Source organism: Tamandua tetradactyla, chromosome 9, assembly GCF_023851605.1.
Source record: "Tamandua tetradactyla isolate mTamTet1 chromosome 9, mTamTet1.pri, whole genome shotgun sequence".
In the NCBI taxonomy this organism is placed as follows: domain Eukaryota; kingdom Metazoa; phylum Chordata; class Mammalia; order Pilosa; family Myrmecophagidae; genus Tamandua; species Tamandua tetradactyla.
The window spans coordinates 16,563,456-16,587,588 of NC_135335.1; the positions used below are offsets into that span (position 1 = coordinate 16,563,456).

At 37.8% G+C, this 24,133-nt stretch overlaps 1 pseudogene across 1 annotated transcript in view; it reads left to right on the plus strand.

Moving 5' to 3' along the window:
• Window positions 1-1,344: 1,344 nt before the first annotated feature.
• Window positions 1,345-24,133, plus strand: part of LOC143646796 (E3 ubiquitin-protein ligase TRIM58-like) — a 40,481-nt pseudogene continuing 17,692 nt past the window's right edge. Inside the window, exons 1-3 of the transcript XR_013157620.1 lie at window positions 1,345-1,807; window positions 1,900-2,000; window positions 23,549-23,552. The product of XR_013157620.1 is annotated as an E3 ubiquitin-protein ligase TRIM58-like (transcript). The remainder of the gene's footprint in view (window positions 1,808-1,899; window positions 2,001-23,548; window positions 23,553-24,133) is intronic.

Below are 24,133 nucleotides of genomic sequence, written 5' to 3' on the forward strand. Positions count from 1 at the left end.
TATCCAGACTCATAACCATGTGCATTCTTAGATGATACAGAGCTACTCTAAATGTAAAATGTAGCTCCATTTTGGCATTTTAGTATATAAAGACTTTTTTTTTTTACTGCTTGTAAATATTGTTACCATTTATATATGAAAATTTGGTGAAACTTGATTCCAATTATTGAATTTTACTGGGAGTGAATATGTGGCCTTAGTCCTGGTTTGAAACTAAGAGGTTTGTTTTTTTTTTTTTTGCTGTAATCATCAACAAGGAGAAACCAGTCTAAGAAGGCCAATTCATTGTTATTAATATATTGCGCAAAGTTTAGAAGAGTGCAAATCAACTAAAAAAGTTTCTTTAATCAATGAAGCAGGTATTAATTTTTTTCTCTTGCAAATTTTATTTTTCCAAGCAAATTAAATGCATGATTATAACATTAATTATAAAGCTCCACTAATGAAATGTTAATTCAAGATTTAAAACATGAATCAAGCTAAGGGGCCTCTTTATATTCAAAAGTGTCAAGGAATTCATATATTCTCTCTAGAGGCTTTATCATAAATGTTCCAGAGGGGAGTTATTGAAGCTCTTTTCAGTTGTTAATGTTTTTTTTTCTATTTCTGCATGTCTGAAAGTCCAAAACATATTTATCCCAGCCCCTGACCCTGTTATTTTTTTTTTTAATATTGAAGTTGTGGGGTTACAGAAAGATCATCATAAAATATAGGATTCCCATATAGCACACCAACATCAAGAACTTGAACTGATGTGGAACAATTGTTACAATTGATAATAGCACATTTTCATAATTTTTCTATTAATTAAAATTCTTGTTTAACTTAGGGTTCACAGTTTGTGTAGTGTATTCATGGATTTAATTTTTTTCTATTACCATATATATAATCTGACATTTCCTGTTTTAATCATATTCAGATACATATTTCTGTGTTGTTAATTACTTTCATCACCATGATCTATTACCAAAGCACTTCCATTCAAAAGGAACCATTTACATTTTAATCCATAACTTCCTATTCCCTATCACTTCCCCCACCACAGGTTTTATTCCCACAGATATATTTTGAGATGTCTGGAGATGTTTTTGGTTGTTACTGATGTTTAGTGCTAAACATCCCATAATGCCTAGGACAACCCCACAAAATAATTATATGACTAAAACATCAGCAATGCTGAGTTTGAGAAGGCATATATATTTCTAGGAACTATGGTTCTCTAAATTTACAGAATGTGCTATTGAACGTGTAATATATTTTGAATATGTTATATGGAATAGCCCTTTTCTTCTCCATATAACCATTCTTCTCTGCCAATTTTCTAGATTTTTCTATTTTTCTCTCCTCTCTTTGAAAGTTGTTTCATACTGTATCCTCATGCAAATATTTCCAGAAGAATCATTTCTGTTACATTTTTCTTTGAGAATAAGTTTAATTATGTCTCATTATTATGTGCATTATATGGAAAGTTAAATAGTTCATAATCACTTTTGTTCTTATAACCTAAGCCAAGTGTTTCCAATCTTGACCTCATCACAGAATTATAAAATAAGACTCTACACATCCCTTTTCATAGAAAAGAATTGATTTCATTATTTCAAATTGATAAAAAAATTCAATGACAGTTTATCTTTGATTTTAATAAAAAAGAGAAGTTACTGTTTTCCATAATTTTGTTTTAATAGTTAATTTCCATAATTTATACAGGGATTTTAATGTTGATTGCTTCCAGTGTCACACTAAGGTCTAACTGACACATGCTTGTGTTTTACATTCTCTTTCAGGGTGTGAGAGGAGACGTGAGCAGGTATGTTTACTTTTAAATTCAGGGAGAATGTTGGAAGAGGCCAAGGAGGTCAGTGGATAACTGAGATGTGTTGATTCTAATGCCTTCTTAAGAAGTAATGATGTCACAGGATTGGAACCTGAGATCATCCCCATGGAGCTGAAGACAAGATATCATGTCCATAGGATGAGAAAAATGTTAAAGAATTTTCAAGGTAAGCATGGAAACTGTCATGCCTGGGATATGCCTGTTATTGCAGTTTTTTTAGTCTATCAGTCAGGTTGCAGTAACAAACAGGCTTAGTGACTAAAGTCAACAAAAGTTCATTTTGAGGTAGTGTTATTTCTTTATTATTGGATTTTGGGAGTCTTCTGTTTCGTATGATCTCACTCTGGGGCCCTCACACTGCAGCCATGGCTGACTAAGTCTTCACTACTGTGGACTCAGTCACTGCCTCTTAGCAGCAACAATGCTGAAGTGGTGCAAATACCTTCCCTAAAGATTCTAGTGTCCAAACTCAATCACATGACCATGACAATCTATGAAGTGAAATGGCAGCACATGTCCAGAAAAATGAGCAAAGGGATATTTTTGAGCAGTTCTAAAGAATATCATAGACATTGTAGTCCATATAAGCTACATTTAGTTAGATCAATTGATTTGAAAGTGTAAAAGTGTAGTCAATTTCTTATCAGCCATGATAGGAAAAATAGTAACAAAAATCTATATTTTATCATTTATAAATATGGAAAAATATGGTTGCTTGGAAGATTAAATAGCCCATACTGAAAACTTATATACAAAAATGTCATCAATATGCACCACAAAATATCAATTTACATGTGTTTTTGGGTTATTTTGACCATCATTTTGATGACCTGTTTGAATTAGCCAGTCACTAAAGCCAAGAATATTCCATTATTTTAATTTGTATATAGTTGTGGTGTCAAAGACTAGTTTGTTCACTTTGTTTACACTGCTTTTTAAAACATTAAAGATTTCATATTTTTAAATTTCATTCCTTATTTCCATTCAAGACAATAAATTAAAATAGATTTTTGCCTAATAGTGTGGCTATACTCATTACAGGGAGGTTGTCTCATTACAGGGAAATAATTTTGTCCTATAATGAGAAGATCCATCTTAGAATTACTGTTCAATGAAACAACCCATTATCTGATGGGCATATGAATATATACTAACTAAATGACTTGATGAAAGTAATTAAAACATTTGGATTCAGTGTCTTCATATTTTACATTTTTTTACCATGTTATGCAGATAATTTCATATTTTATATTACATTTTAACATCTTATACAAATAATTAATTGATTCAATAAATAATTGGCTATTTTTCATAATCCATTCTTCTAAGCCTTGGAATATATCACTGAACCAAAAATAAATTAATGCACTAATCCACAACTTCATGCTACTCAATTTAATTAAATTGAGTATGTTACACAAAATGTTAGATGATGATACAAAATACAGAAGGGAGAGGACAGAAAAAGAGTTAGGTAAACAATGCTGGCTTGGAATATCTACCCCAGAAAAGCCGTGTTTTAATCTTGATCCAGTCATGTGGGAGCAGCACTTTGTTTTAAGCCTGATTCACTAAAGTAGATGGAAAACTTTTAATTAGATTATCTCCATGGAGATGTTCATACTTAATTGTAGGAATTAACTTTAATAAGATGGAGATATGACTCCACCCATTCCAGGTGGGTCTAGATTAGATTGCTGGAGTCCTTTAAAAGAGGAAATATTTTGGAGAGAATCAAAAACAACTGAAATGACAGAGACTAAAGAAATAACAGAGGGTGGGCCATGGTGGTTCAGCCAGCAAGAACGCTTGCCTGCCATGCCCGAGGACCTGGACTTGACTCCTGGTGCCTGCCCATAAAAAAAGAAAAGAAAAGAAAAAACAGAAGCCTCAGGGCCATCAGAAACTTCACAACAGAGCTGACACAGATGAAGATATATGGATAACTGAGATACAGATGTTTAGAGATGCTTGGAGCCCAGCAGATGCTGCCATTAGATGTTAAACAAGCTAGAACCTGTAGACAGCCAAGGGAAACCAAGAGATGAAAGCAAACCCCAGAAAAGCAAAGTAAGAAACCCCCGGATGGACACAGCAGTGAAGTTCAGGAGAAAGGAGCCAGCAGATGCCAGACACATGACTTCCCAGCTCAGAGGTGTTCCAAACCAATCAGCCATCCTTAAATGAAGGTAATATATTGCTGGTGCCTTAATTTTGACACTTTCACTTCCTCAGAACTGTAAACACATAATTTATTAAATTGTCCTTTTGCAAAATCATTCCAGTTCTGCTATATCACATTATGGCATTTAGCAAACTAACACATGTTTCATTCCAGAGACATGGGGTCTTGCTATGATTTGCAAATACCAAATATGTTGGAACAGTTTTTTAAGTGGATAAGGGGAAGATTCTGGAAGAATTGTGGGTGGCTTGATAGAGATGGCCTAGGCTGCTTTGAAGAGACTCTTGGTAGAAATATGGACTTTAAAGTTACCTCTGGACTTCCGGAGAAGATGGCGGCTTAGTAAGGCACACAGGTCTTAGTTCCTCCTCCAGAACAACTAATAAGGAACTAGAAACAGTACAGAACAGCTCCCAGAGCCACAACAGAGACCAAACACACAGTGTACCCCATTCTGGAACGGCTGGACCGGCTAAGAGACTCTGCTGCAGTGAGGTCACCGAGAGGGGTGCACTTCCCCGGGCTGTGGCAGCTGGTGGCCGGAGCCACTCCCTCCCTCCTTCCCGGGCCAGCTGGGAGCTTTGGATCAGCGGTTCCCCAAGCCATGGTGGCCAGCAACCAGAGCCCTTTCCACACATGTGGCTTCCTGGGCCAGCTGGGAGCCTCGGATTGGTGGTCCCCCAAGCCATGGCAGCCCTCCCACACACGGCTTCCCAGGCCGGCTGGGAGCCTTGGAACAGCGGTCCCCCAAGCCACGGTGGCCGGCGCCCCTCTCCCACAGATGACTTCCCAGAGGGAAAGGAAAGAGTCTCCAACAGTAGTAGAGACTGAGCCCAACCTAACATCAATAGTGGATTAATGAACAACTTCTGACTACTAAAAATAGGCCCTCAGCTCAGGCAAAACTGGTCAAGGCAGAAGTCGCCGATTGGGCTAACTGAAAAAGAGGAAAGGGGGCAAAACAGAGCCTTCTGCGGCTGTTTATATGGAGGCTTCATTGCCTCTGGGCTCAGCACTGGGATGACACAGGTTGCAACTGCCCCAAATGCAGAAAAAGGCTGCTTTCAGGACTCTCTACCACCTGAACCTTCACCACGGGAGGGTTGAAACACAACTCCGGTGGAATCCCTCTCTCAAGGAATTCAGATCCCAGGACTTCACAATTTGAAGCCATTAAAACCAACCTACAAACTTTCCTCTGTCTCCACCACACACCCAGCAATGAGAGTCTTCCAAAGTTAAAGGAGCCACAACATCTCTTACTGGTAGGACCCGCAAACAGACAAGCACCACATACAGGGCAGGATAAGAAAAATAGAGCCCAGAGACTTCACAGGAAAGGCTTTCAACCTACTGGGTCCCACACTCAGGGAAATCTGATTAAATGCCCAGATGCCCGCAAAAAATAACAAATCACACCAGGAAAATTGAAGATATGGCCCAGTCAAAGGAACAAACCAATAGCTCAAATGAGATACAGGAGCTGAGACAACTAATTCTGAATATACAAACAGAAATGGAAAACCTCTTCAAAAACCAAATCAATAAATTGAGGGAGGACATGAAGAAGGCATGGGATCAACAAAAAGAAGAAATGGAAAGTCTGAGAAAACAAATCGCAGAACATATGGGAATGAAAGACACAGTAGAAGAGATGAAAAAAACAATGGAAACCTACAATGGTAGATTTAAAGAGACAGAGGCTAGAAGTAGTGAACTGGAGGATGGAACATCTGGAATCCAAAAAGAAACAGAAACTATTGGGAAAAGAATGGAAAAATTTGAGCAGGGGCTCAGGGAATTGAATGATAATATGAAGCGCACAAATATACGTGTTGTGGGTGTCCCATAAGGAGAAGAGAAGGGAAAAAGAGGAGAAAGAAGAAGAAATTATCACTGAAAATTTCCCAACTCTTATGAAAGACCTAAAATTACAGATCCAAGAAGTGCAGCTCACCCCAAAGAGAATAGATCCAAATAGGCGTTCTCCAAGACACTTATTAGTTAGAATGTCACAGGTCAAAGAGAAAGAGAGGATCTTGAAAGCAGCAAGATAAAAACAATCCATCACATACAAGGGAAACCGAATAAGACTATGTGTAGATTTCTCAGCAGAAACCATGGAAGCTAGAAGACAGTGGGATGATATATTTAAGTTACTAAAAGAGAAAAACTGCCAACCAAGAATTCTATATCCAGCAAAATTGTCCTTCAAAATGAGGGAGAAATTAAAACATTCTCAGACAAAAATTCACTGAGAGAATTTTTGACCAAGAGACCAGCTCTGCAAGAAATACTAAAGGGAGCACTAGAGTCAGATACGAAAAGACAGAAGAGAGAGGTATGGAGAAGAGTGTAGAAAGAAGGAAAATCAGATATGATATATATAATACAAAAGGCAAAATGGTAGAGGAAAGTATTACCTAAACAGTAACAACACTAAATGTTAATGGACTGAATTCCCCAATCAAAAGACATAGAATGGCAGAATGAATTTAAAAACAGGATCCTTCTATATGCTGTCTACAGGAAACACATCTTAGACCCAAAGATAAACATAGGTTGAAAGTGAAAGGTTGGGAAAAGATATTTCATGCAAATAACAACCAGAAAAGAGCAGGAGTAGCTACACTAATATCCAACAAATTAGACTTCAAATGTAAAACAGTTAAAAGAGACAAAGAAGGATACTATCTACTAATAAAAGGAACAATTAAACAAGAAGACATAACAATTATAAATATTTACACACCGAATCAGAATGCGCCAAAATATGTAAGGAATACACTGCAATCACTGAAAAGGGAAATAGACACATCTACCATAATAGTTGGAGATTTCAATTCGCCACGCTCATCAATGGACAGAACATCTAGACAGAGGATCAATAAAGAAACAGAGAATTTGAATATTACAATAAATGAGCTAGACTTAACAGACATTTATAGGACATTACACCCCACAACAGCAAGATGCACCTTTTTCTCAAGTGCTCATGGATCATTATCAAAGATAGACCATATGCTGGGTCACAAAGCAAGTCTCAACAAATTTAAAAAGATTGAAATCATACACAACACTTTCTGGGATCATAAAGGAATGAAGTTGGAAATCAATAATAGGCAAAGTGCCAGAAAATTCACAAATACATGGAGGCTCAACAACACACTCTTAAACAACGAGTGGGTCAAGGAAGAAATTACAAGAGAAATTAGTAAATATCTCGAGGTGAATGAAAATGAAAACACAACATATCAAAACTTATGGGATGCAGCAAAGGCAGTGCTAAGAGGGAAATTTACTGCCCTAAATGCCGGTATCAGAAAAGTAGAAAAGGCAAAAATTCAGGAATTAACTGTCCACTTGGAAGAACTGGAGAAAGAACAGGAAACTAACCCCAAAGCAAGCAAAATGAAAGAAATAACAAAGATTAGAGCAGAAATAAATGAAATTGAGGACATGAAAACAATAGACAAAATCAATAAGACCAGAAGTTGGTTCTATGAGAAAATCAACATTGATGGGCCCTTAGCAAGATTGACAAAAAGAAGAAGAGAGAGGATGAAAATAAATAAGATCAGAAATGGAAGAGGAGACATAACCACTGACCTCACAGAAATGAAAGAGATAATAACAGGATACTATGAACAACTTTACGCTAATAAATACAACAATGTAGATGAAATGAACAAGTTTCTAGAAAGGCATGAACAACCAACTTTGACTCAAGAAGAAATAGACAACCTCAACAAACCAATCACAAGTAAAGAAATCGAATCAGTCATTCAAAAGATTCCCAAAAAGAAAAGTCCAGGACCAGACGGCTTCACATTTGAATTCTACCAAACATTCCAGAAAGAATTAGTACCCACTCTGCTCAAACTCTTCAAAAAAGTCGAAGTGGAGGGGAAGCTACCTAATTCATTCTATGAAGGCAACATCACCCTCATACCAAAACCAGGCAAAGATATTAAAAAAAAGAAAACTACAGACCAATTTCTCTAATAAATATAGATGCAAAAATCTTCAACAAAATTCTAGCAAATCGAATCCAGCAACACATTGAAAGAATTATACATTTGACCAAGTAGGATTCATCCCAGGTATGCAAGGATGGTTCAACATAAGAAAATCAATTAATGTAATACACCATATCAACAAATCAAAGCAGAAAAATCACATGATCATTTCAATCGATGCAGATCAGGCATTTGACAAGATTCAACATCCTTTCCTGTTGAAAACACTTCAAAGGATAAGAATAAAAGGGAACTTCCTTAAAATGATAGAGGGAATATATGAGAAGCCCACAGCTAATATCATCCTCAATGGGGAAAAATTGAAAACTTTCCCCCTAAGATCAGGAACAAGACAAGGATATCCATTATCACCACTATTATTCAACATCATGTTAGAGGTTCTAGCCAGAGCAATTAGACAAGAAAAAGAAATACAAGGCATCAAAATTGGAAAGGAAGAAGTAAAACTATTACTGCTTACAGACGATATGATACTATACGTCGAAAACCTGGAAAAATCCACAACAAAACTACTAGACCTAATAAATGAGCACAGCAAAGTAGCAGGTTACAAGATCAACATTCAAAAATCTGTAGTGTTTCTATACACTGGCAATGAACAAGCTGAGGGGGAAATCAAGAAACGAATCCCATTTACAATCGCAACTAAAAGAATAAAATACTTAGGAATAAATTTAACCAAAGGGACAAAAATCCTATATGAATAAAACTACAAAAAACTGCTAAAAGAAATCACAGAAGACCTAAATACATGGAAGAGCATACTGTGTTCATGGATTGGAAGACTAAATATAATTAAGATGTCAATCCTACCTAAACTGATATACAGATTCAATGCAATACCAATCAAAATCCCAACAACTTATTTTTCAGAATTAGAAAAGCCAATAAGCAAATTTATCTGAAAGGGCAGGGTGCCCCGAATTGCTAAAAACATCTTGAGGGAAAAAAACGAAGCTGGAGGTCTCAAGATGCCAGACTTTAAGGCATATTATGAAGCCACAGTGGTCAAAACAGCATGGTATTGGCATAAAGATAGATATATCGACCAATAGAATCGAATAGAGTGCTCAGATATAGACCCTCTCATCTATGGACATTTGATCTTTGATAAGGTAGTCAAGCCAACTCACCTGGGACAGAACAATCTCTTCAATAAATGGTGCCTAGAGAACTGGATATCCATATGTAAAAGAATGAAAGAAGACCCGCATCTCACACCTTATACAAAAGTTAACTCAAAATGGATCAAAGATCTAAACATTAGGTCTAAGACCATAAAACAGTTAGAGGAAAATGTAGGGAGATATCTTATGAATTTTACAAATGGAGGTGGTTTTATGGACCTTAAACCTAAAGCAAGAGCACTGAAGAAAGAAAGAAATAAATGGGAGCTCTTCAAAACTAAACACTTTTGTGCATCAAAGAACTTCATCAAGAAAGTAGAAAGACAGCCTACACAATGGGAGATAATATTTGGAAATGACATATCAGATAAAGGTCTAGTATCCAGAATATATAAAGAGATTGTTCAACTCAACAACAAAAAGACAGCCAACCCAATTACAAAATGGGAAAAAGACTTGAACAGACACCTCTCAGAAGAGGAAATACGGATGGCCAAGAGGCACATGAAGAGATGCGCAATGTCCCTGACCATTAGAGAAATGCAAATCAAAACCACAATGAGGCGGGCCGCGGTGGCTCAGCGGGCAAAGTGCTTGCCTGCTATGCCGGAGGACCTCGGTTCGATTCCCGGCCCCAGCCCATGTAACAAAAACGGAGAAACAGAATACAATAAAAAACAAGAAAATGTTTAAAGATGTTTCCCTTTCTTCCTTCCTTCCTTCCTTCTATCCTTCCTTCCTTCTCTCTGTCTTTCCTTTAAAAAAAAAAAAAAAAAAAAAAAAAAACCACAATGAGATATCATCTCACACCCACCAGAATGGCCATTATCAACAAAACAGAAAATGACAAGTGCTGTAGAGGATGCGGAGAAAGAGGCACACTTTTCCACTGTTGGTGGGAATGTCAAATGGTGCAACCACTGTGGAAGGCAGTTTGGCAGTTCCTCAAAAAACTGAATATAGAATTGCCATACGACCCAGCAATACCATTGCTAGGTATCTACTCAAAGGACTTAAGGGCAAAGACACAAACGGACATTTGCACACCAATGTTTATAGCAGCGTTATTTACAATTGCAAAGAGATGGAAACAGCCAAAATGTCCATCAACAGACGAGTGGCTAAACAAACTGTGGTATGTACATACGATGGAATATTATGCAGCTTTAAGGCAGGATAAACTTATGAAGCATGTAATAACATGGACGGGCCTAGGGAACATTATGCTGAGTGAGTCTAGCCAAAAACTAAAGGACAAATACTGTATGGTCCCACTGATGTGAAGTGACATTCGAGAATAAACTTGGAATATGTCATTGGTAACAGAGTCCAGCAGGAGTTAGAAACAGGGTAAGATAATGGGTAATTGAAGCTGAAAGGATACAGACTATGCAACAGGACTAGATACAAAAACTCAAAAATGGATAGCACAATAATACCTAATTATAAAGTAATCATGTTAAAACACTGAATGAAGCTGCATCTGAGCTATAGGGTTTTTTTGTTTTGTTTTGTTTTTTTACTATTATATTACTTTTATTTTTTTTCTCTATATTAACATTCTATATCTTTTTCTGTTGTGTTGCTAGTTCTTCTAAACCGATGCAAATGTACTAGGAAATGATGATCATGCATCTATGTGATGATGTTAAGAGTTACTGAGTGCATATGTAGAACGGTATGATTTCTAAATGCTGTGTTAATTTCTTTTTCTTTTCTTTCTTTCCATTAATAAAAAAAGGAAGAAAGAAACGAATTCTATTTACAATTGCAACTAAAAGAATAAAATATTTAGGAATAAATTTAACTAAAGAGACAAAAGACCTATACAAAGACAACTACAAAAAACTGTTTAAAGAAATCACAGAAGACCTAAATAGATGGAAGGGCATACCGTGTTCATGAATTGGAAGACTAAATATAGTTAAGATGTCAATCCTACCTAAATTGATTTACAGATTCAATGCAATACCAATCAAAATCCCAACAACTTATTTTTCAGAAATAGAAAAACCAATAAGCAAATTTATCTGGAAGGGCAGGGTGCCCTGAATTGCTAAAAGTATCTTGAGGGAAAAAAATAAAGCTGGAGGTCTCACGTTGCTTTACTTTAAGGCATATTATGAAGCCACAGTGGTCAAAACAGCATGGTATTGGCATAAAGATAGATATATCAACCAATGGAAATGAATAGAGTGCTCAGATATAGACCCTCTCATCTATGGACATTTGATCTTTGATAAGGCTGTCAAGCCAATTCACCTGGGACAGAACAGTCTCTTCAATAAATGGTACCTAGAGAACTGGATATCCATATGCAAAAGAATGAAAGAGGACCCGTATCTCACACCCTATACAAAAGTTAACTCAAAATGGATCAAAGATCTAAACATTAGGTCTAAGATCATAAAATGGTTAGAGGAAAATGTAGGGAGATATGTTATGAATCTTGCAATTGGAGGCAGTTTTATGGACCTTAAACCTAAAGCAAGAGCACTGAAGAAGGAAATAAAGAAATGGGAGCTCCTCAAAATCAAACAGTTCTGTGCATCAAAGAACTTCATCAAGAAAGTAGAAAGACAGCCTACACAATGGGAGACAATATTTGGAATTGACATATCAGATAAAGGTCTGGTATCCAGAATATATAAAGAGATTGTTCAACTCAACAACAAAAAGACAGCCAACCCAATTACAAAATGGGAAAAAGACTTGAACAGACACCTCTCAGAAGAGGAAATACAAATGGCCAAAAGGCACACGAAGAGATGTTCAATGTCCCTGGCCATTAGAGAAATGCAAATCAAAACCACAATGAGATATCATCTCACACCCACCAGAATGGCCATTATCAACAAAACAGAAAATGACAAGTGCTGGAGAGGATGCGGAGAAAGAGGCACACTTATCCACTGTTGGTGGGAATGTCAAATGGTCCAACCACTGCGGAAGGCAGTTTGGCGGTTCCTCAAAAAACTGAATATAGAATTGCCATACGACCCAGCAATACCATTGCTAGATATCTACTCAGAGGACTTAAGGGCAAAGACACAAACGGACATTTGCACACCAATGTTTATAGCAGCATTATTTACAATTGCAAAGAGATGGAAACAGCCAAAATGTCCATCAACAGACGAGTGGCTAAACAAACTGTGGTATATACATACGATGGAGTAGTATGCAGCTTTAAGACAGAATAAACTTATGAAGCATGTAATAACATGGATGGACCTAGAGAACATTATGCTGAGTGAGACTAGCCAAAAACTAAAGGACAAATACTGTATGGTCCCACTGATGTGAACCGACATTCGAGAATAAACTTGGAATATGTCATTGGTAACAGAGACCATCAGGAGTTAGAAACAGGGTAAGATAATGGGTAATTGGAGCTGAAGGAATACAGACTGTGCAACAGGACTGGATACAAAAACTCAAAAATGGACAGCACAATACTACCTAATTGTAATTTCATTATGTTAAAACACTGAATGAAGCTGCATCTGAGCTATAGTTTTTGTTTGTTTGTTTGTTCTATTTTTATATATATTTTTTGTATTTTGTATTTTTATTTTTTCTCTATATTATCATTTTTTATTAATTAAAAAAAGAATTAACAAAACAATTAGAAATCATTCCGATCTACATGTACAATCAGTAATTCTTAATAACATCACATAGTTGCATATTCATCATTTCTTAGTACATTTGCATCAATTTAGAAAAAGAAATAAAAAGACAACAGAATAAGAATTAAAACAATAATAGAAAGAAAAAAAAAAACAAAAAAAACAAAAACAAAAAACCTATACCTCACATGCAGCTTCATTCAGTGTTTTAATATAATTGCATTACAATTGGGTAGTATTGTGCTGTCCATTTCTGAGTTTTTATATCCAGTCCCGTTGTACAGTCTGTATCCCTTCATCTCCAATTATCCCTTCTCTTTTTTTTTTTTTTAATTAACGGAAAAAAAGAAATTAACCCAACATTTAGAGATCATACCATTCTACACATGCAATCATTAATTCTTAACATCATCACATAGATGCATGATCATCATTTCTTAGTACATTTGCATTGGTTTAGAAGAACTAGCAACATAACCGAAAAAGATATAGAATGTTAATATAGAGAAAAAAATAAAAGTAATAATAGTAAAATCAAAACAAAACAAAACAAAACAAAACAAAACAAAAACCTATAGCTCAGATGCAGCTTCATTCAGTGTTTTAACATGATTACTTTACAATTAGGTATTATTGTGCTGTCCATTTTTGAGTTTTTGTATCTAGTCCTGTTGCACAGTCTGTATCCCTTCAGCTTCAATTACCCATTGTCTTACCCTGTTTCTAACTCCTGCTGAACTCTGTTACCAATGACATATTTCAAGTTTATTCTCGAATGTCCGTTCACATCAGTGGGACCATACAGTATTTGTCCTTTAGTTTTTGGCTGGATTCACTCAGCATAATATTCTCTAGGTCCATCCATGTTATTACATGGTTCATAAGTTTATCTTGTCTTAAAGCTGAATCCATTCTGCCATTCTATGTCTTTTGATTGGGAAATTCAGTCCATTAACTTTTAGTGTTATTACTGTTTGGATAATATTTTCCTCTACCATTTTGGCTTTTGTATTATATATATCATATCTGATTTCCCTTCTTTCTACACTTTACTCCATACCTCTCTCTTCTGTCTTTTCGTATCTGACTCTAGTGCTCCCTTTAGTATTTCTTGCAGAGCTGGTCTCTTGGTCACAAATTCTCTCAGTGACTTTTTGTCTGAGAATGTTTTAATTTCTCCCTCATTTTTGAAGGACAATTTTGCTGGATATAGGAGTCTTGGTTGGCAGTTTTTCTCTTTTAGTGATTTAAATATATCATCCCACTGTCTTCTAGCTTCCATGGTTTCTGCTGAGAAATCTACACATAGTCTTATTGGGTTTCCCTTGTATGTGACAGATTGTTTTTCTCTTGCTGCTTTCAAGATCCTCTCTTTCTCTTTGACCTCTGACATTCTAACTAGTAAATGTCTTGGAGAACGCCTATTTGGGTCTATTCTCTTTGGGGTGCGCTGCACTTCTTGGATCTGTATATTTAGGTCTTTCATAAGAGTTGGGAAATTTTCAGTGATAATTTCTTCCATTAGTTTTTCTCCTCCTTTTCCCTTCTCTTCTCCTTCTGGGACACCCACAACACGTATATTTGTGCGCTTCATATTGTCATTCAGTTCCCTGATTCCCTGCTCAAGTTTTTCCATTCTTTTCCCTATAGTTTCTGTTTCTTTTTGGAATTCAGTTGTTCCATCCTCCAGTTCACTAATTGTAGCTTCTGTCTCTTTAGATCTACCATTGTAGGTATCCACTGTTTTTTCCATTTTTTCTTCTTTGTCCTTCACTCCCACAAGTTCTGTGATTTGTTTTTTCAGATTTTCTATTTCTTCTTTTTGTTCAGCCCATATCTTCTTCATGTCCTCCCTCAATTTATTGATTTGGTTTTTGAAGAGTTTTTCCATTTCTGTTCGTATATTCAGCATTAGTTGTCTCAGCTCCTGTATCTCATTTGAACTATTGGTTTGTTCCTTTGATTGGGCCATATCTTCAATTTTCCGAGCGTCATCCATTATTTTCTGCTGGTGTCTGGGCATTTGATCAGATCTCCCTGGATGTGGGACCCAGCTGGTTGAAAGGTTTTTCTGTGGAATCTCTGGGCTCTGTTTTTCTTTTCCTGCCCAGTAGGTGGCGCTCGTGGCGGTCGTTTGTCTGCGGGGCAGTCGGCCCGGGAAACCGTGCGTGGAGGCGGGGGTTGCTGGCCGTGGCTTGAGGGAGTGCCGGTCCAAATTGCCCAGCTGGCCCGAGACGCCAAGCGTGACGGGAGGGCCCCGCTATCCAATGTTCCCAGTCAGACCGGGGAGCCACGTGCGTGGAGGGGACCCCAGACGCCAGCCACCCCAGCCGGGAAAACGTGCACCCCTCGGGTATCTCACAGCAGTGGATTCTCCCTGCCCGTTCAGCCGTTCCAGAATGGGGTACGCTGTCTTTTTTGGTCTCTGTCGTGACTCCGGGAGCTGTTTTGTATTGTTTCTGTTTCTTTAGTTGCTTTTCTGGAGGAGGAACTAAGACCCGCGCGTCTTACTAAACCGCCATCTTCTCCGGAAGTCTATATTATCATTTTATTTCTTTTTCTCTTTTCTTGCAATTTCTTTTTTAAATCGATGCAAATGTACTAAGAAATGATGATCATACATCTATGTGATTATATTAAGAATTACTGATTGCATATGTAGAATGGAATGATTTCTAAATGTTGGGTTAGTTAATTTTTTTTAATTAATAAAAAAAAGTTACCTCTGTTGAGGCTTTAGACAGAAATGATACATGTGTTATTCCAAACTGGATGGAGGACATTCTTTGTTGATGGAAGACAGAAATTGAGAGTGATAGCTTGGATATTCAGCAGAAGAAATTTGCAAAATAAATGTGGGAAATGCAGTATGGCTTCCTCAGGTTTATAGTAAAATTCAGGGATAAAGAGATAAGTTGAGAATTGAAATCTTGGGTACAAGGAAAAGCCCAAAAATTGATTATCAGGAATTTTCCTGGCTCCCAGAAAGTGAGACCCCGATGAATAAAGCCCCACATGAGTATTTATTCAGACACAGAAACAACCAGCCATTTCAGGAAAAGCCAGGATTGGAGATTGAATTATCTAGAAACTATTTAAAGTCTGGATCTGGGAAACATCAGGCCAGGAAAGTGGACTGACCCTTACACATGAAGAGGGTGTTTGCCCTAGAAGCACAGGGTGGGCTTTCTGCTTCCTTGTTCAAGAAGGGTTGTGTTGGCGGGCCGCGGTGGCTCAGCGGGCAAGAGTGCTTGCCTGCCGTGCCGGAGGACCCCGGTTCGATTCCCGGCCCCAGCCCATGTAAAAAACAAACAAACAAAAACAAAATATAATAAAACAAGAAAATGTTTTCCTTCCTTCTTTCTCTGTCTTTCCTTCCCTTCCTCCCTCTCTCTAAAAAAAAAAAAAAAAAAAAAAAGAAGGGTTGTGTCACCTCAGGCTTTGGAGAGGGTGGAGCACATAAGCCAGTATTGGTGACCCCCATTCTATTGGAGGGATTGAGAATGTGCCTCATATTTCACAGTGAGCTCAGGTGCAACACCAAGGCTTGAAGAGGGTGGACCCAAAAGAAAGGTGATATCCTCAATGTCCCCCAAGTTTACAAACTCCACTTCAGCATTTTAGAATGAGCAAGGCCACAGCATACGCCCTTGGAAAGGGTGGGTTGCTGCTTTCTAAAGCCCTGAAGATAAATGACTCTCAGACTTTGAAATCCAATGGTGTATGCCCTGCAGGTTTTCAAAGCTGGTATGGGACTAGTGACCCCTGAGTACCTTCCAATTTCTCCCTATGGAAACAGGACTGTGTACCTATGACTGTCACTTCTTTGTATATTGGCAGCAGATAACTTGTACTAAGTTTTACAGGTCCAGATCCAAAAGAGAATTTTTATCTAAGAAGAGATGGTGCCTGTAACAGACTTTGATGAGAATTGGTATTATTTTAACTTTGTATTATAATTGTATTGTTACTGAAATGGCTTAAGACATTTGTGATATTGTGATGGAGTGAATGTATTTTGTGTATGGAAAAATGCTATTTGTGGTGTCCAGAGGGTGGAATGTGCCAGTTTGAAAGTATGTATCCCAGAAAATCCATGTTTTAATCTTGATTCAATCTTGTGTGTGTAACTACTCTTTAATCTTGATTCAATAATGTAGATGGGAAAATTTAATTAGGTTATCTCCATGGAGATCTGACATACCCAATTTTGGGTTTTAACTTTAGGTGGAGATGTGACTCCATCCATTCCAGGTGGGATTTGATTATATTACTGGAATCCTTTAAAAGAGGAAATATTTTAGAGAAAATCAGAAACAAAATAAATGACAGAGCCTACAGAAACAACAGAAGACTCAGAGCCAACAGAAACTTCACAGCAGAACTGACACAGTTGCAGTCACATGGAGAGTAGAGACACAGATATTTGGAGATGCTAGGAACTCACATGTGCACAGAAGTAAGGAGTGAGCAAATTCCAGCCATATAACTTGCCGGCTGACAGAGGTTTTCAGGACAAATCAGTATTCCTTTAGTAAAGTCTTGTGGGTGTCTTGATTTGGAGACATTCATTTTCATAGTACAGTAAACTTATAACTTACTAAATTCCCCTCTATAAAAACCATTCCAGTTTTGGTATATCATATTCTGGCAGCTTAGCAAACTAACAACACATAAGCCTTACCAGAAATTCTTGCGTGGGTATCTAATTTTAAGTTTGATGATGTGGGAAAACCTTATACAGTCAGAAAATATATTAATTTACCTGGAGGAGAACATTATGTTTGGTGGAAAGCAGTGCTAAAATTTGATATAGAAACATGCTGGTTGTGTTTCTGTAATTATGAGGAGAAGCCACTGCAAGCATTATGCTTTATTTCTGACTAAAATAGGAAATCACTGAAATATTGTAAATGGAGGAAAAGAAGGTTGGGTTCATGTTTTAAGTGGATTGCTCTGTAAGTGTGGAAGATAATAAATGATAGAGGTCTAAGGAATGAAGTGGGAAAAACAGTTGGGAGCCTTTGTGATAATTCAGTGAGATGTGATTGTGTATTAGATCAGAGTGGCAGTACTGGAGTCTGTGAGAAATGGATAGTCTCAATATATTTTGAAAGTAGAGCTGGAATGGTTTGCTATTGTATTAGATATGAAATGTGTCATGGGTTGAATTGGGCACCCAAAATATTTATTCATCAGTGTTTTTCAGGGAAAGAGAACCAAGAGGATATGTGTATATACACACCACACACATGTATATTTACATGACATTCTCTGCCTCAATTGTCACTTGGTGTTCTCCCCTTTCTCTGTGTCCAAATTTCCTCTTCTTATAGAAAGACCAGGGGTAATGGAATAAGGGCCCATGCTTTGGCTTTATCTCTGTTAATAACATCTTCAATGATCCTTTCTCCAAATAGTGTCTTACTCCTGGGAACAATAGTTTGGATTTGATGGGTCTTATTCATAGAAATGAGAGTTAGGTCTTGAACATATCATTATGTTCATTAAATTGAGACCCCCTGTTCTAGTTTGCTAGCTGCCAGAATACAACACACCATAGATGGATTGGCTTTTAATAAAAGGGGGTTATTTCATTAGTTATTCAGAAGAAAGGCAACTAACTTTCATCTGAGGTTCTTTCTTTCATGGGAAGGCTCAGGGTGATCTCTGCTGGCCTTCTCTCCAGGCCTCTAGGTTCCAACAACATTCCCCAGGGTGTTTTCTTTCTGCATCTCCAAAAGCCTGGGCTGAGCTGTGAGTGCTGAGATGAAGTATGCTGAGATGATTGGACTCTGTTATGTTGACCTCTCTCACTTAAGCACCAGTCAGTTAAATCAAACAGCATTCATTGTAGCAGGCATGCCTCCTAGCTGACTGCAGATATAATGAGCAACAGATGAAGTTCACATATCATTGGTTGATGTCAACAGCAGCATAACAAGGCATCTTCACCTGACAAAGTTGACAACTAAATCTTAACTACCACACCCCCCAAAAGATATTGAAGTCTTCATCCCCAATACCACAGAATGTGACCTCATTTGAAAAAAAGGATATTACAGATGACATTAAGCAAGTAAAATTAGGTCATTCTTCAGAGTTAGAACTCTGAAATTATGAAAGGCAGCAGTAACCCATTTAGGAGCTGTTTAAAATATTGTAAAAGTGATGAGACTTTGAGTAGAGGTATGGATGAAACTGATCTGGATATGACTAAGGTAAATCAGATTGCAGGATAAAAGATATCATACATATATTAAAACTTCAACTTCTGTGTGAGACCACAAGGGGAGATGTTTATTTGATGAAAAATTTATGTTTTGGATAGTGCATTTCCTAATTTAACTTGCATAGTCAGTTAAGCTGAAGTACATGGAATCTTGATTAGAGCATCATCTTTTGTTTGTCCAGGTTAATGTGATGCCCCAATATATCACAGAGTAATTTGGGGAGTCAATAAAGAAGTATTTTCTAAGTTCCCTTGGGGGACTGAGGAGAAAGGAGGAAACAGTCAACTTCCCCATTTGGAGAATTTCTGATATTCTCACAAACAGTGGGGATAACCAAATCAATAGGCTGAACCCTTGATCTAACTTTTCACCACTATGAAATTTACTCCTGTAAAGGATTGGCTGCCCACTTAAAATTATGTGGAGTCACCCCCAAAAATCCTCTTTGGTTACTCAGACATGACCTCTCTCTAAACCAACTCAGCAAGTTAACTAACTGTCCTCCACCCAAGAGGACAAGATTTCAAACAGAGTCAAGAGGTTATCCCTGGAGGCTATTTATATGCACTATATATATATCCATTTTTAGTTTATGACATATTGGGGAATATTGCTGGAGTTAAGTAACTGAAACTTTTAAGTTGTGTTCCAGTAGCCTTGATTCTTGAAGAGTGTATAAAAACAAAACTTTAAAACGTGACTGTGCAATTGTGAAAAATTTGTGTCTGAGGATCCTTTTATCCAGGGTATGGATATATTAGTAAAAAATATGGATAAAAAATAAATAAGTAATAGGGTGAACAAAGGATAAAATGCATTGGGTAGATTGAAATACTTGTGGTCAATGAGAGGGAGGGGTAAGTGGTATGGGATGGATGAGTTTTTCTTATGTCTTTTTGTTTCTTTTTCTAGAATGATGCAAATGTTCTAAAAATTATCATGATGATGAATACACAACCATGTGATGATATTGTGATCCATTGATTTTACACCATGTATGGAATGTATGTGTGTGAAGATTTATCAATAAAAATATAAAGAATATTTAGGTCATTCTATAGTAGGATGGATTGTGATACAGTATGACTCGTGTATTGAAAGGAGGGGAGAGTTTGGTGTGATGGTGGCTCTGTGCCAGAATTCTTGCCTACCATGCTGGAGACCTAGGTTCAACTCCCAGTGTCTGCCCATGCAAAGAAAAAAAAAAGGAGGGGAGAATTTTGCACAGGTGAAGAGAATGGAGAATAACATATGACAATTGATGCAGAGAACATCATAGGTTTCTGGCAAGGCACCACCAAAATCCAGGAGAGAGGAATGGAATTGATTCTTCCTGTAGACTTCAAATGAATTGTATCCCTGATGATACCTTGATTTTCAACTTCAAGCCTCCAGATCTGTGAGATGATGAATGTATGTGTTTTAATTCACCCATTTTGTGGTACTTTGTTACAGAAGCCTTAGGAAACTAAAACAGAGAATCAAAGAAAGAGAAAAATCATGAGTGACTCCAAGATTATGGATTTGATTGACTGGCAAAATGAAGTTTCATTAACATTGCTGGGGAAAACTGAAGATGAGGCAGAAGAAGGGAAGCTGAGTTTTGGACATGTTGTTCCTTGTGATGAAGGTTAAATAGCCAATTGTTGATGTCAGGTGAACAGAAGGATTTATGAACACAGATTTCAGGAACATTGTGTGCATAGGTAAGCATTTTGGAATTAAGAATCACATGGATAGAATTTAATTAAATCTATGAGCCAGCACAGAAACAATTAGATAGTGAAAGAAAAGTTCCATTTCCTGAGATCATTAGTTTCTCCAATATTAATAATAGAGGAGAAAACAGCAAAGACCAAGGGGTAAAGAGTAAAGTGGGAGAGTAGGCATTCATTACTGTTTTCCTGGGAAGAGAGAAGGAAGGTGTGCAGGTTTGAATCTGTTTTGTATCCCAGAAAAGCCAAGTTCTTTAATCCTCATTCAGAATTTCTGGGTGGGATATTTTTATTGTTTCCATGAAGAAGTGATCCACCCAATTGTTCATGGTAAATTTGATTAGCTGGTTTCCATAGGAGCATGTCCCCAACTATTCAAGATGAGATTCCTTACTGGAGCCCTTTAAGAGGGAACTATTTTGAAAAGAGCCATAAGAGTCCACACAGCCAGAGACCTTCAGAGATGAAGAAATAAAATGCCCCTGGGGGAGATTTAGGAAACTAGAAGCCTGGAGAGAAGGCTAGCAGACATCCATCATATTTGCAATGTGCCTTTTCAGTTGAAAGAGAAACCCTGAACATAATCAGCCTTCTTGAACTAAGGTATCTTTTCCTGATGCCTCAGATTGGCCATTTTTATGGGCTTGCTTTAATTTGGACATTTTCATGGCTGTTGAACTATAAACTTGCCATTCAAGAAACCCCCCTTTTAAAAGTTCTTCCATTTCTTGTACATTACATTCTGGCAGGTAGCAAGCCAGAACAGATTTCAGTACTGAAAGCTGGGTTCTACTGTGGTTTACGAATGCAAGCATGCTCTCTAAATGGATAAGGGGAAGATCTGTGAGGAGTTGTGATGAGTTTCATAAGGTAGGTGTAGAATGCTTTGAAGGGACTGTTGGTAGAAATGTTGATGCTGAATACACCTCAGATGAGGCTCTAGATAGAAATGAGGTGTATGTTATTGCAAACTGGAAGGAAGGTGTCATGGTCAGGTTCATGTGCCAACTTGGCCAAGTTGTGGTACCTGTTTGTCTGGTTGGGCAAGTGTTGGCCTGTCTGTTGCAATGAGGTCATTTCATAGAATTAAATCATGATCATGTAAGCTGCATCCGTGGCTGATTCCATTTGTAATCAGCCAAAGGGGAGTGTCTTCTGCAATGTGTGATGCTTAATCTAATCACTGGAAGCCTTTTAAGCAGGATTCAGAAGAGACATTCCTATTCCTGCTTTGCCTGGTGAGCTTCAACTGTGGATTTCATCCAGACCCTCCACTGGAGTCATCAGCTTCACAGCCTGCCCTGCAGATTTTGGACTCCACATCCCTGCAGTCACATGAGATGCTTTTATAAATTTTATATTTGTGAGTGTTCCCTGTTGATTCTGTTTCTCTAGAGAATCCTAACTAGTGCAGAAGGTGATCCATATTTTAAAATGTCAGATACTATTGCAAAATTGACCAGCAGCTTTGGCTGGAAGGCATATTTTAAAAATCATGAACTTTCATATTTAACAGAACAGATTCCCAAATTAGATATGGAGAATGCAGCCTGGTTTCTCCTTGGAGCTTATAGTGAAATGTGACAGGAAAGAGATCAGCTGAGAACTGAACTTCTGAGGTCAAAGAAATGAGAAATTAATTTACTTAGAAAATTCTTGGCTTCCAGGAAGGGAGACCCCAGAAAATAGTGTCCCACATGAGGATTTAAGAAAATATGGAACCAGTCAGCTCTTTCAGAAAAAGCCGGGATTGGGAATGGTGTTATCTAAGAAATATTTATGAAAACTTCTGTCTGATGGGCATGATCCAAGCCTACTGCATAGAAAGCCAACAAGAGTGCTGTGGGATCTGCATAAATGCAACTTCTGCCAGTATGGAATTAAAGCCTCAGTAAAGGGGACAAATTAAAGGTAAAATAACTTCAGAGGCAGAACTGTGGGATTTAATGTCTGAAATCAAGAAACCATGGGCCAGGAGAGCAGACCCATCCAAGCACTTGGAGAGGGTGAGTTTGCCCCAAAGGCAGAAGATGGGTCTTTCACTTTCTCATAGTGGGAGAAATGTGTTGCCTCAGGCCTTGGAGAGTGTGGAGCACATTCCTTGGGGATTGAAGAAAGCCTGGATGCCATCACATGGAGGGTGTATTAATTAGGGTTCTCTAGAGAAACAGAATCAACAGGGAACACTCACAAATATAAAATGTATAAAAGTGTCTCATGTGACTGTGGGAATGCAGAGTCCAAATCTGCAGGGCAGGCTGTGAAGCTGACAATTCTGATGGCAGGTCTGGAAGAACTCCAGAGGAGAGGCTCACCAGCTGAAGCAGGAAGAGAGCCTGTCTCTTTTTGAATCTTCCTTAGAAGGTTTTCAGTTATCCAATTAAGCAGCACTCATTGCAGAAGACACTCCCCTTTGGCTGATTATGAATGGAATCAGCTGTGGATGCAGCTGACATGATCATGATTTAATTCTATGAAATGTCCTCATCACAACAGACAGTCCAGCACTTGCCCAACCAGACAAACAGGTGCCACCACTTGGTCAAGTTGACACATGAACCTGACCATGACAGAGGGGTTGAGCATGTGCCTGCAGATGGCAGACAGCCCAGGTGCAACACTGATGCTTGGAGAGGGTGGAGGTAAGTAAAAGCTGATCTCCCCAATTCTCCTTAAGTTTGCATTTTGAGAGAGGTGGGCCACCAAATAGACCGTTGGTAAGGGTGGAACTACCAATTTCTAAAGCCCTAAAGACAAATGACTTTCAGACTTTGAAGTCTAGTGGAGTTTGCCCTGAAGACTTTAAAAACTGCCTGAGTCTTTTGAGCCCTGTGTTCCTTCCAATTTCACTTTATGGAAATAGGGACATTTATCCTATGACTGTCCCTTCTTTGCACATTAGTAGCAAACAACTTGTTCTCAGTTTTACAGGTCCAGAGCCAGAGAAGAATTTTGCCTTAAGATAGACCAGGCCTGTAACTGACTTTGATGAGATTTTTGTACTGTTTCTGACAGGGTATTGCATTGTATTGTTACTGAAGTAGTTAAAGCCTTTCTGATATTGTGATGGAATTAATGTATTTTGCATTTGGAAAGAACATGCCTTTTCGGAGTCCAAAGGGTGGAATGTGCCTTTTGAATCTATTGTGAACTGCAGAAAAGTCAAATTCTTAAATGCTCATTCAGTATTGCTAGGTAGGAGCTTTTTTATTATTACCATGGAGATGTGGCCCACCCAATTGTGGGTGGTAACTTCAGATTAGATGATTTCTATGAAAGTGTGTCCCCATCCAATCAAAATGAAATTGCTTACCTAAGCCACTTAAGAGGGAACATTTTGAAAAATCCGCAAAAGCCCTCACAGTCA